This window comes from Arachis duranensis, chromosome 10, assembly GCF_000817695.3.
Source record: "Arachis duranensis cultivar V14167 chromosome 10, aradu.V14167.gnm2.J7QH, whole genome shotgun sequence".
In the NCBI taxonomy this organism is placed as follows: domain Eukaryota; kingdom Viridiplantae; phylum Streptophyta; class Magnoliopsida; order Fabales; family Fabaceae; genus Arachis; species Arachis duranensis.
The window spans coordinates 40,445,902-40,456,921 of NC_029781.3; the positions used below are offsets into that span (position 1 = coordinate 40,445,902).

Genomic DNA, 11,020 nt, shown 5'->3' on the forward strand with positions numbered 1-11,020 from the left:
TTGGTAATCCTCTTTCTTGGACCTTGTTCAGGTCTCTTTCAGGGATTACCTTTTGTAACTTTATATCTTGGGCCGACTTCATCATGTCGGGCCTTGTTGAGTTACTTGGTAATCCTCTTTCTTGGACCTTGTTCAGGTCTCTTTTAGGGATTACCTTTTGTAACTTTATAGTAATACTCTTTTATAGGGTTGGCCAGACCTCTTTCCAGGGCTTTACTTATAACTTGGGTTGTTGTGGTTGGTCTGACTTCTTTGTGCCGGTCAGTCTTCAAGTTATTTTATAGCAATCCATTTTATTAGGACCTCGTCAGGTCCTTTTTATGGATTACTTTCTATAACTTCTTGCATTATTCTGTTTTCATCTTTGCCGATTTCGTAGAGTTTGGGTTTTATCCCTCGTTTGGTCGACCTTTTAATGAATTTGGTTTTTATTTTCGGTCTTTATCGTGATCGCGCAGTGAATTTGGTTTTCACTTTCTGTCGATCTGTAGCTTTATAATCGGGCGATGAATGTTTCAGAATAATGCGGCTTGAGCGTTTGTAGAAAATCTGAACATATTTTATTAAAAGAAAATGCAAATATATACATGCGGGGGTTAATTTCCTAAGTCGGGTGATTTGTAGGTCTTGGTCTTAGCGCCTCGTTAAAAATCCTTTTAAGGAAAAAGAGTGCGCCTTGTCCCAAGGTCCTTTATCATCCCTAACTATAGTACCTTCTTAGGTTGCAGGTGTGCCATGACCTAGGAAGCTCTCGCCCGTCGAGTTCGGAAAGCCTGTAGTAGCCCTTTCCCAGCACTCACTACAAGAAAAATACCCATTCAGCCACACTTTTTTTAAGCTACATTTGAAAAGCGTAGCCTATTCTATGAATAGGCTACGCTTTTTTCCGTGTTGCCTTTTTATAAGAGAAAAGGATACATAATTGTGGCATCATTTAAAAAGTGTAGCCTTAGGTATTATAGAAATCACTTATAAAGCGTAGCCGTAGGTTGATATCTATAGGTTCACTTTTCGTATCAAAGGAGACGCTTTTAGAGAGTAGCCTATTTGTTATGTTTTGGGTGCATTTTAAAAGTGATGCCTAATGTATCTAGTGCAAAAAAATTTAACACAACTCACAAACACTTAGTAATTTTTTGTTTCCTTTTCTCCCTCACTTACCCTCTTTGCGTGGTGCCCTAACCTAGAATCAGAACCCATCTCACCTCTCTCTTCTCTCGCCACTCTGTCCCACAAGCCCGTCGCCGGCTCCTCAAGCTTTGGTCGCCCCCTCAAGCTCGTCGCCGCCTCAAGCTCATCACGGCCTCAAGCTCTGTCGCCGCCTCAAGCTCGTCGCCACCTCAAGCTCACATCGCCGCCTCAAGCACGTTGCCGCGTCGAGCTCGCGTCGCTGCTTCAAGCTCATCGCTGCCTCAAGCTCGCGTCGCCGCTTCAAGCTCATTGCCGCTCAAGCTCTCTAGCGCTCTATCATAGTTCGTAAGCTCGCCTTCCTGCTTCGGCCATCAACGCTTCCTCGGCCCTGAGTCTGGGTTTAGGGTTTCAGCTTCGGCTCGGGTCTTCCATCAACGCTTGCTTCGTCTCTCTGCCTATGTGAGTTTCATCTTCAACCCTGTTATTCCTCTTTCAATTTTATTGCTATAAATTATTAGTACATCTTGAATTTATTGCTCAAAGTTGAGTTTGTTGCTGAAATTATGATTTAGCTAATGTTAATCTGCTGTAAATCATATTTGGAGAATTGAAGTTTTTTTGTTGCTTCCTAAAAGTTATCATTGTTTAAGTTTTTGTTGCTGCCTGAAAGTTATCATAGTTTAAGTTTTTGTTGCTGCCTGAAAGTTATCATAGTTATCACAGCAGAATTTGTTGCTAGAACTCTAGGAAGTAGAATTTGTTGTTAGCTGTAAGTTGAATTTGATGCTGAACATATGATAAATGTGGTTGTTGCTGGAAGTAGAATTTGTTGCTGGATAATTGAGTTGAGTTGAATTTGTTACTGATCCTTGGAGGTTCTGCGATTATTTATTTTTTAGTTAAGAAGCATCATGTTCTATTTTTAATTTGTTTTTGGTTTTGATGTTTCCCAATTATTTTCGTGATCTTTGTTTCAGGAAAGTGCCATGAATGGCAGGCAGAAGGTTGAGAAAAAAGGTTTAATATGTTACTCCTCTTGATTTTGAAGTTCTTTGATCCCAGTTTCTTTTTTTGTAAATTAAGCATTCATTTCCTGCTTCCATCATGTTGCTGTGTTTGATTGTTTTGTAGTGTTACTTGATGTATATATCTCCTCACTGTTATAAATTCCTTCATTGATAATATTTTAAGTTCTTGCTTTCTTATCATCTTGTACTTTGTTCAAGAGTTGTTGCAGTTGGGAGCTCCTGAGATTGTTCCAGATTATCTAATTCTTTCTGTTGACGACCTAGCAGATCAAATAGCCGAGGTTCTCAACTTTTTTGGGTGAGTAAGTTCAAGCTTAATCTGTAATTGATTTCCATTTAATGACATAAAGAAAATTAGTTTACACCAATTTCCATTAGGCTTTGAATATTGGCAGTTGTTCGTTTTGAGAAGGCAATCTCACCCCAACATTCTTTTTGTCTGCAGTCTTAGTGCAGTAATGTGCATGGGAGTAGCTGTTGGGGCTTACATTCTTACCTTATTTGCTGTAAGTTATTATGTTGGTGCTATGCAGCCTCTCCCCTTTTTAAATTACATTAGAGTTTCAATGATGGATCATTCAATTTTTCTAATGGTTTTATGTTTACAATAGATGAAGGTTTTGTCAGCCTCTCCCCTTCTTGTTTTGTCAGCTAAGGTTTCTCATTTGGCGTCTGCTGTTACAAAAACATATCTTTTACTCTGGTTTGTTTGCTTTTCTAATTTTGATTTCCCTTGTTTATGAAGGGATACACTGGTGACAAAGAGAATTTGGGAAAATGCGAACAGGTGTGTACTAATTTGTTATAGCCATATCATTATTTATGATAGCTAATTTAGTGTAAAACTAAGTACTCAGAATTATATAGGATACTGTTTGTAGGCTCCATAACTAGGATCCGTCTACCAACATTTGATTTCTTAGACCCTTTACTTACTTTAAAATCTGATAGGGAGTTGGGAGGAATGGTGGAGAAATGAAGTAGAGAAGAGAGGAAACTTATTTTAAGGGGGAAAAAAAGAAAGTTTAACATTAATGATAGGTATATTTCAGGGCTAAGGTTATCTTTGGATTGAATGCTCTTGCTGTAAGAACATTACAATGTGGTTCTGCAGTTGGACCATGGAACTCTTCCAATGCCGAATCTTTTATCTGTTATACTGTAAGAAAAAATTACAGCATTGCTGGTTGGGAATTTGGTAAGTGTATGCTCCCTGGTTGCATATATGCCAAAGTAGCAAGCATCAGTGTAATTGATTCAATAAGACTAAAATTAAAAAATGGTTGTTTTAAGACTCATTATCTTTTCCACATAGCAGGATTTCACATTTAGTTTCTAACACAAACATTGCAAGTCTTTCAAGTTCTTTTTGCGAAACAAAAATAACATGTCTCTCTTGATAGAATTAATAGTTTAAATGAATTCCTTCTTGCTTGTGCAGGTAATGAATTGTGCGGGAGTGGAGTTGGAGCAAATGTTTCTGCAGATTAATATGCTTCTGATATTGCTACATTAAGAAACATATTTCATGATGTATATAGAGGGATCAGGCATAAGCCACTGATCATTGCTCCCGGTGGCTTCTATGATGCAAACTGGTTCCAGGAATTTGTAAACAAATCTGGTAAATCTGTTGATGTGGTATCTCACCACATATATAACCTTGGAGCAGGTATCATCCACCAAAAAGGAATACTACTGTTATAATATTTGACAAATGTTTATGAATTTTGGTTATAACAAAAGCTACTACTTTATCTTACCTACAGGAGTTGATGAGCACCTAATTGAAAGAATTCTTGATCCATCCTATCTTGATGGAGTGGCTAGCACATTCAGTGGCCTAAAAAACATACTTCAAAAATCAGCAACCAAAGCAAAAGCATGGGTTGGTGAGGCAGGAGGGGCTTACAACAATGGCCACCATCTTGTGTTTGATGCATTTGTCTACAGTTTCTGGTTAGTTTAACTAACTCACCTTGAATTTTTTTATTATTTTTTAATTTTTTTGTCATTGGAGATTCTACAAGCATTTACTCTAATGTTAATACATCATAACACAGGTATTTGGATCAGCTTGGAATGTCAACTGTTATGACGCCAGAACATACTGCAGACAAAGTTTGGTTGGAGGAAACTATGGTTTACTAAACACTTCTACTTTTATGCCAAATTCAGATTATTATAGGTACCAAATATTAAATTTCATAGTTGAAGGATGTGCAGCATGTTATTGTGGACTATTTCATTTTAGCTTTCAAGTGTCATTATTACAGAAAAATAAATTGTGTGCTCATTTTACAAACTCGCACATACCTTTCTACCATTGGTTGAGGGTGTAGACTTATCATATGCAGATTACACATTCTATCCAACGGTGAAAAGATGTGTTTTGTTTCGATATATAAAATAAAAATGAGTACAAATTATACATTCCTTATTTGTGAGCTGATATATCTAACTTGTGTTCTGACATATATAGATTTTTACTTCATTAGTTGCTTGCCAGATCCGCAAGATCCGCAATTGGATTCAAGTAGGATAATCTTTTAAAGCTTACTGACACTCGTGCTTCTAACAATAAGATGACACTGATGCACTATCTTTGCAAGGTATAATAACAATTGCACTAAAGGAATATATCATTTGATCACTTACCTTCTTTTCATTTTCCTATTTTGGCTCTAGGTTCTAGCTGATAGGTTGCCTGGACTGCTTGACTTCCACTTAGACCTTGTAAGCCTGGAAGCTGCGACTAAGGTGATAATTTATGCTTGGTTGGAAAAAGAAAATTATTCAACTGCTAATTGCTAATTTGGTTGGTTTATTGGGTCTGTTTCACTTTGTTCCCCTGTAAAACTGAGCACATATCTCCTCCTCTAACTTCTTGCAATGATATGTGTGTCACTTCCGTTTGTTTGTGGCTGAAAATTGTTTGTACAATTCTGGTTGTTGTATTTCTGATTTTGTGCACTTCTGTTTGCTATGGCTGAAAGCTATATTGCTATTTTTGGCTCTTTTCCTTTCACCATGAACTAGAAGAAACATGGGATGACTTGGTATATATGAATTTTCCCTATTTTTTTATTCATCTGCCGATAAAAAGCAAATAATACTAGCTATGGTTATAGACTTATAGTATTAGTATTTTCAAATTAAAGTTATTAGTTTTAATTTAAAAAAATGTTACAACAGCAGATATAGTATGTATAACATGATAATAATATATTAAAATTTTAGTTTTTAGGTGCTAGTCCTAATCATGTTCTATATGTTGCTGTTGCATGTAGTAGTAGTAGTTGGAGGAGTAATAATTCCAGATTGGCTTGTGTAGGAGAGATCAACTTTTCAAATGTGAAGAGAATAGGGAAACTTTGTGGCAACAGTTCTGATTTTGGCATTGTGGTGGGAGCGAGGCAGGGGATTTTTGTCTAACTGCTAGGGTGATGATTTTTTAAATTATAGCTCTTTATCTTATGGTTTATAGCTTATACATTTTTGATCTTTGAATTCTAATTTTGGATTTGTAAAACACTATTATGCATTGGTGAAACTTGTACACGGTACAGAAAGGATTAATGATATCAGTCATTGATAGTTTTCAGTCTGGTTTTTTAATTTTTATAATCGCAAATGTCATTATAAATATTTTTCTAATTACTTTTCTATATAATTATGCAGGATAATATTGAAGATGATGATAATGAAGATTAAGTTGATTATTATTGTGGTTTATTGGCTAAGATAGAGTAGTGTTGGGAATGGATACATGTATAGTTGACTAATGACTTTTATTAGTTTTATAATATTTAGCTCATTTAATTAAAAATGCAGAATTATTGTATATATATATATATAAAATAAAAAAATAATAATAACGGACCTAAGGCTACATTTATATACAGTAGCTATAGTATGAAAAAAAACGAGGGACCTAAGGCTACACTTATAAAAAGTAGCCATGGAATATAACGTGGCTACGCTTGACAGGTGATGCAATAGTGTTGAAAAGCGTAGCCTATTCTAGTAAGAATGGAAGCTGAAAAGCGTAGCCTTTGGTCCTGCACAGCATCACTTGAAAAGCGTAGCCTATTCCCAAACGCCAAAAGCGTAGCCCTTGGTGTAGAAAAGCGTAGCCTTTCAGAATAGACAACGGCTACGCTTTTTGGGGTGATTCCTATTCGGCCGTTGCCTATTCTCAAAGGCTACGCTTTTCTGCACCAAGGGCTACGCTTTTGGCGTTTGGGAATAGGCTACGCTTTTCAACTGATGCTGTCCAGGACCAAAGGCTACGCTTTTTAGCTTTTATTTTTTCAGAATAGGCTACGCTTTTCAACGCTACTGCATCACTTGTAAAGCGTAGCCACATTGTATACCATAGCTACTTTTTATAAGCATAGCCTTAGGTCCCTCTTTTTTTTGTATACTATAGCTACTGTATATAAGTGTAGCCTTAGGTCCCTCATTGTTTTTTTTTCTATATATATATATTCTAATAATTTTTTTTCTAAAACCTAATATTTAGTAATATGATTATATATATAATCCTATTTTTTTTAATTAAATTAGTCAAAAATTATAAAATAAAAATAAATACATAATAATACTATACAATATTCTTTAAATAATAAAAATTATCCTTTAACAAAATATATTTATATGAACTAAAAATATTGGGATGATCATAAATGAGTATTCATACATCTCACTCTAAATTAAACATACCCATATTAAAATATACATTAGACCACTTAGAATTTATTACTAATAAACTATAAAAAACCAAAATATTGTATCTTACATAAGTATCTTCTAATAAAAGTTATTAATCTTATGATAGAAGAGAAAAAAACAAATTGATGTCAAATAGAGCACCTAACATCTGCGACTGAATTGAACATATATTGAAGCAAATTCTTGGCTTATCCCATTGAGCACAACTGATTCCGACTGAAATGAAGGGCACAGACCTCATTTTGGATCATGTTGCATAAAGATTCAACCAATTGATTTCTGTCAAATCCCATATTAACCACTTCCTGAAGAAGCTCTTCGTCAATCTGCAAAACCATTATATTGGTGGATTTTGTATATATGAACTGATTATAATATATCCAGAAATTCAAATGAAAATGCAACAACAAAAGCCAAAGTTTAGGTTCAAAATCAGCAACAATATCAACTCAGCCAGAGCATTCCAAATTTCAAATATTCACAAACAAACTAACAAATCATGAAACAGAAACTATAGATATTCAATTGGAGCACCTAATTCTTTTCAAATGCATGTAAGAACTAGAAAAGGAAAAATTAAGGGAGAAAAAAAATTAAGCCTTGCCACCAACCTTAATCCTCTCTTGTTCTTCTCACGGGAGACAGTGACAGAATCACCAGGAGCACCAGCTTTACCACCAACCTTAATCCTCTCTTGAAGGAACTTCTCCTGAACTTTTTTTGGATGCAACCTGATAAAACCAATTAATTAAGCTTAGGATAAAACCATAAAGAATAATTAGGCAAAAATATGATTTATAAATCAAATTAGATATAATAAATAAATTAAATTAGACATAGTAAATAAATTATATGATCATTAAATGTATGCCAAAGACCAACTTTGAAGCATTTCAAAAATGGTAGAATAGAAAGAATCAATGTCAAAGAATCCTATACATATTATGCCAACAAATAAATATTTATTCACATTCACCCTTATCAGTCACATGAAACTAGTGTTAAATTACAAAATACCATGATCCATATTCTCCCCTATTGCTACTGTACCAAAAAGTGATAGTGACGAATAAAAAGATTGTTATGCAAATCTGTTTTACAATTACACATGATGTGTAGATAGAGCAGTTGGCACTAAGAAAATTAGAGGAGTATAGCAAAATAGGGTGACATTAAAACATGCAAGGTTTTGATAAATTTGACCAAATAAATAAAAAACAGAAGATTCTATTGCCAATATCTGACCTGCGATAGTGTCGCACAGTTTCGATCAGCAGTGGCATTGATTAGCACCTGACATGTTAAGTAAGTGAATAAGTGTAAGTATCAAAATTGTTTAAGGTGGAGTTAATGTCAAAAATAAAAACCAGGCAAATTGATAAACATAAGGACACTATTCTATTCTTCATCAGAAGGTAAGATAAAGAACAAATATGTTCCTTTTGCTTCACTCAAATTTTAACTCCAATTGGCACAGTCTTAGAGAAAGAACAAACTTTGAAATGCTGAATTCAATGATAGGAATATTTAGGAACATGAAGCTCAACTCAAAACACATGGAATTAGTTAACAAATAGAGTGAAAAGGAGGTGCCTGTCACGGATTTGAACTTGTTCCATCATGGACACCGTTCTTTGCTGATAAGCTTCTGAAAGTGATTCCAAACCAGCTAACATGCTCTTATCCATGATTCAATTCAATTCAACTCAACCTAGTGTTCTTCATTCACATTAATCATATATGATCTGTTAAACACGATTTTACAATGAAATAATTTGTTGAACTGATTATGGCGAGATATATGATCTGGTATTAATCAATGAATCCAAAGTGCATGATCTGTCTACCTTTTTATTTATTTAAAAGGAAGATAAATGTAGACTTTCAATAGTGAAGGGATCTGAATTAGGTATGAATTTAAACCAACAGCAGCATAATAAAAAGACACTACTCATTCATGAGATTTCAAGCTATTAAAATGACACAGATCAATTAATATCCTGGATGGGTAAATAGAATCATGAGAACTTCACCTGATTTCTTAGTATAAGCCATCCGAGGCCAAAATACAGAGCACCAAATGGGACTATCAGAGGAGCAATCACAGAATAGCAGAAAACGATTGTGACGATGAGCATGTCACCAGGAACTCTAGTCCCATAACCAAGATCTCTAGGAGCCCAAGCCTCTTTCACCTCCGCATCAGTCTTGCAAAGATACTTTTTCTTCAAATGGAATAAAATAATAGGAACTAACCGGGACAGCTCAAGACCATAGCCAACAAAAAATCTAACAAACAGAATAGAAGTCATTTAATTTGGTTGAACATTAAATCATATGCACAACCCAACTTCATAAGAAGATGATAACTAACAAGATCATGGAAACACCATTTGTAAATCAAGTTTGCATTAATGCACCCTTTAGCATATATAACAAACAGACTTAATCAGCATTGCTAGAAGAATAATAGTAAATAAATAAATGAAACATGAAATATTATCTTACTTGAGAGCCACATAGGTCAAGAAGAAAGTAGCATTGCTTGGAAGGCTTGCAGCTAGCAAAGACACAAGTTACTGTCTGCATTCTCACATCAAAACACATCAAAAATGGCTTTACCACTGCCAAACCTCTAATCTTCCAATCCAAGATCCTCTGTTTTTCTCTGGTATACCTCTTCACAACTCTTTTCCTCGCTCTCTACACCATTCTCTCTCAATCCAAATGCTTATTCAGATCTTCCCCTTTGGATCCAATTCAGGATCCTATCTTCTCTTACCCTTCCTCCTATGGAGAGCACAAGTATGCTGTCTCAACCACATGTTCTACATATACTTCTCCTATTTTCTTTTCAGGTGCTCTGCCTCGATTCCTCTGTTCTGTGTGATTCTCTCCCAATATAGAAAATGCTGAATTTGTGTTGTTGTGATAAAGCTGAAGAATTTCCATTAATGGATTGTGGTTATCGGATTCAGATTACTTGGATGTTGTGAAGGAGATCAAGAATTTGATCAAGGACTCTTCATCAGCTAAGGAGTCGAGTGCTCTGTGCTACATGCTTCTCGGCTACCAGGAAGCTAAAACCATTCATGCAATAAAACCCCCAATTCCTATAAGTGTCATATCCAGAAGCTACAACCCCTAATTAAAAACCCTAAAATTGGAACCCAAAACCTCCCAAATTTCACAAAACAAACTGAAAATCGATACATACCTTCTCAGGTGAGCGACGATGAGGATGCTGAGTGACGACGACGATGCTGAGCAGCGACAGTGAGCACATGCGATGATGATGCTGAGCGGCGACGGTGAGTGCACGAGATGGCAATGCGAGGCGACGGTCAGCACATGCAACGACGATGGTCCGCGCGGCAGAGCCCTAGCCGGCGTCGTCCGCTCCTTCCTTCCCCTCTCCTCTCTTCTTCTCTTCTTCTTCCTGTTCTCCCGTTTTCTAATTTTTCCCTCTTTTATGTGTGTGAGTGAGGATGAGAGTGTGAGCTTGTGAGGGGTGAGCTGGTGACTGGTGAGTGGCGCAGCCATGTGGTGAGTGGTGACTGGGTGGCAACGGTGAATAGCGACGGTGAGAAGGTGAAGGTGATGAGTGTCGTAGGTGATGTGTGTTGAAGGTGAGAATGGCGAAGGTGAGGAGTGTGTGCCTGGTGGATTGGCGAAGGTGAGGGTTCCTCCAATTGAAGGTTCTGTGTGCGTGTGTGCTTTTGGAGAGAATTGAAAGAGGAATAAAAATTTCACTAAGTGTTAGGATTTGGTCTCATACATTAGGCATCATGATGAACGGATAATTTGTATGCTTTTTGGCATTGTTTTTAGTATGTTTTTAGTATGATCTAGTTAGTTTTTAGTATATTTTTATTAGTTTTTAGTTAAAATTCACTTTTCTGGACTTTACTATGAGTTTGTGTGTTTTTCTGTGATTTCAGGTATTTTCTGGCTGAAATTGAGGGACCTGAGCAAAAATCTGATTCAGAGACTAAAAAGGACTGCAGATGCTGTTGGATTCTGACCTCCCTGCACTCGAAGTGGATTTTCTGGAGCTACAGAAGCCCAATTGGCGCGCTCTCAACGGCGTTGGAAAGTAGACATACTGAGCTTTCCAGCAATATATG

General features: G+C 36.1%; 1 long non-coding RNA gene and 1 pseudogene across 2 annotated transcripts; one reads left to right on the top strand and one right to left on the bottom strand.

The window, feature by feature from the left end:
- The first annotated feature begins 3,365 nt into the window (after positions 1-3,365).
- On the top strand, positions 3,366-5,594 carry LOC107469944 (heparanase-like protein 3; annotated as a pseudogene).
- A 1,295-nt stretch (positions 5,595-6,889) lies between these two features.
- Positions 6,890-10,676, bottom strand: LOC110276268 (uncharacterized). 2 transcript variants are annotated; one of them, XR_002368873.2, is made up of 6 exons: positions 10,111-10,676; positions 9,402-9,973; positions 8,927-9,182; positions 8,139-8,186; positions 7,505-7,624; positions 6,890-7,219 (listed from the first exon to the last, which is right to left on the bottom strand). It is a non-coding gene; the product is annotated as an uncharacterized LOC110276268 (long non-coding RNA). The 2 variants fall into 2 exon arrangements; XR_008004453.1 differs by having other exon boundaries at positions 8,927-9,973.
- Between the last annotated feature and the right edge of the window lie 344 nt (positions 10,677-11,020).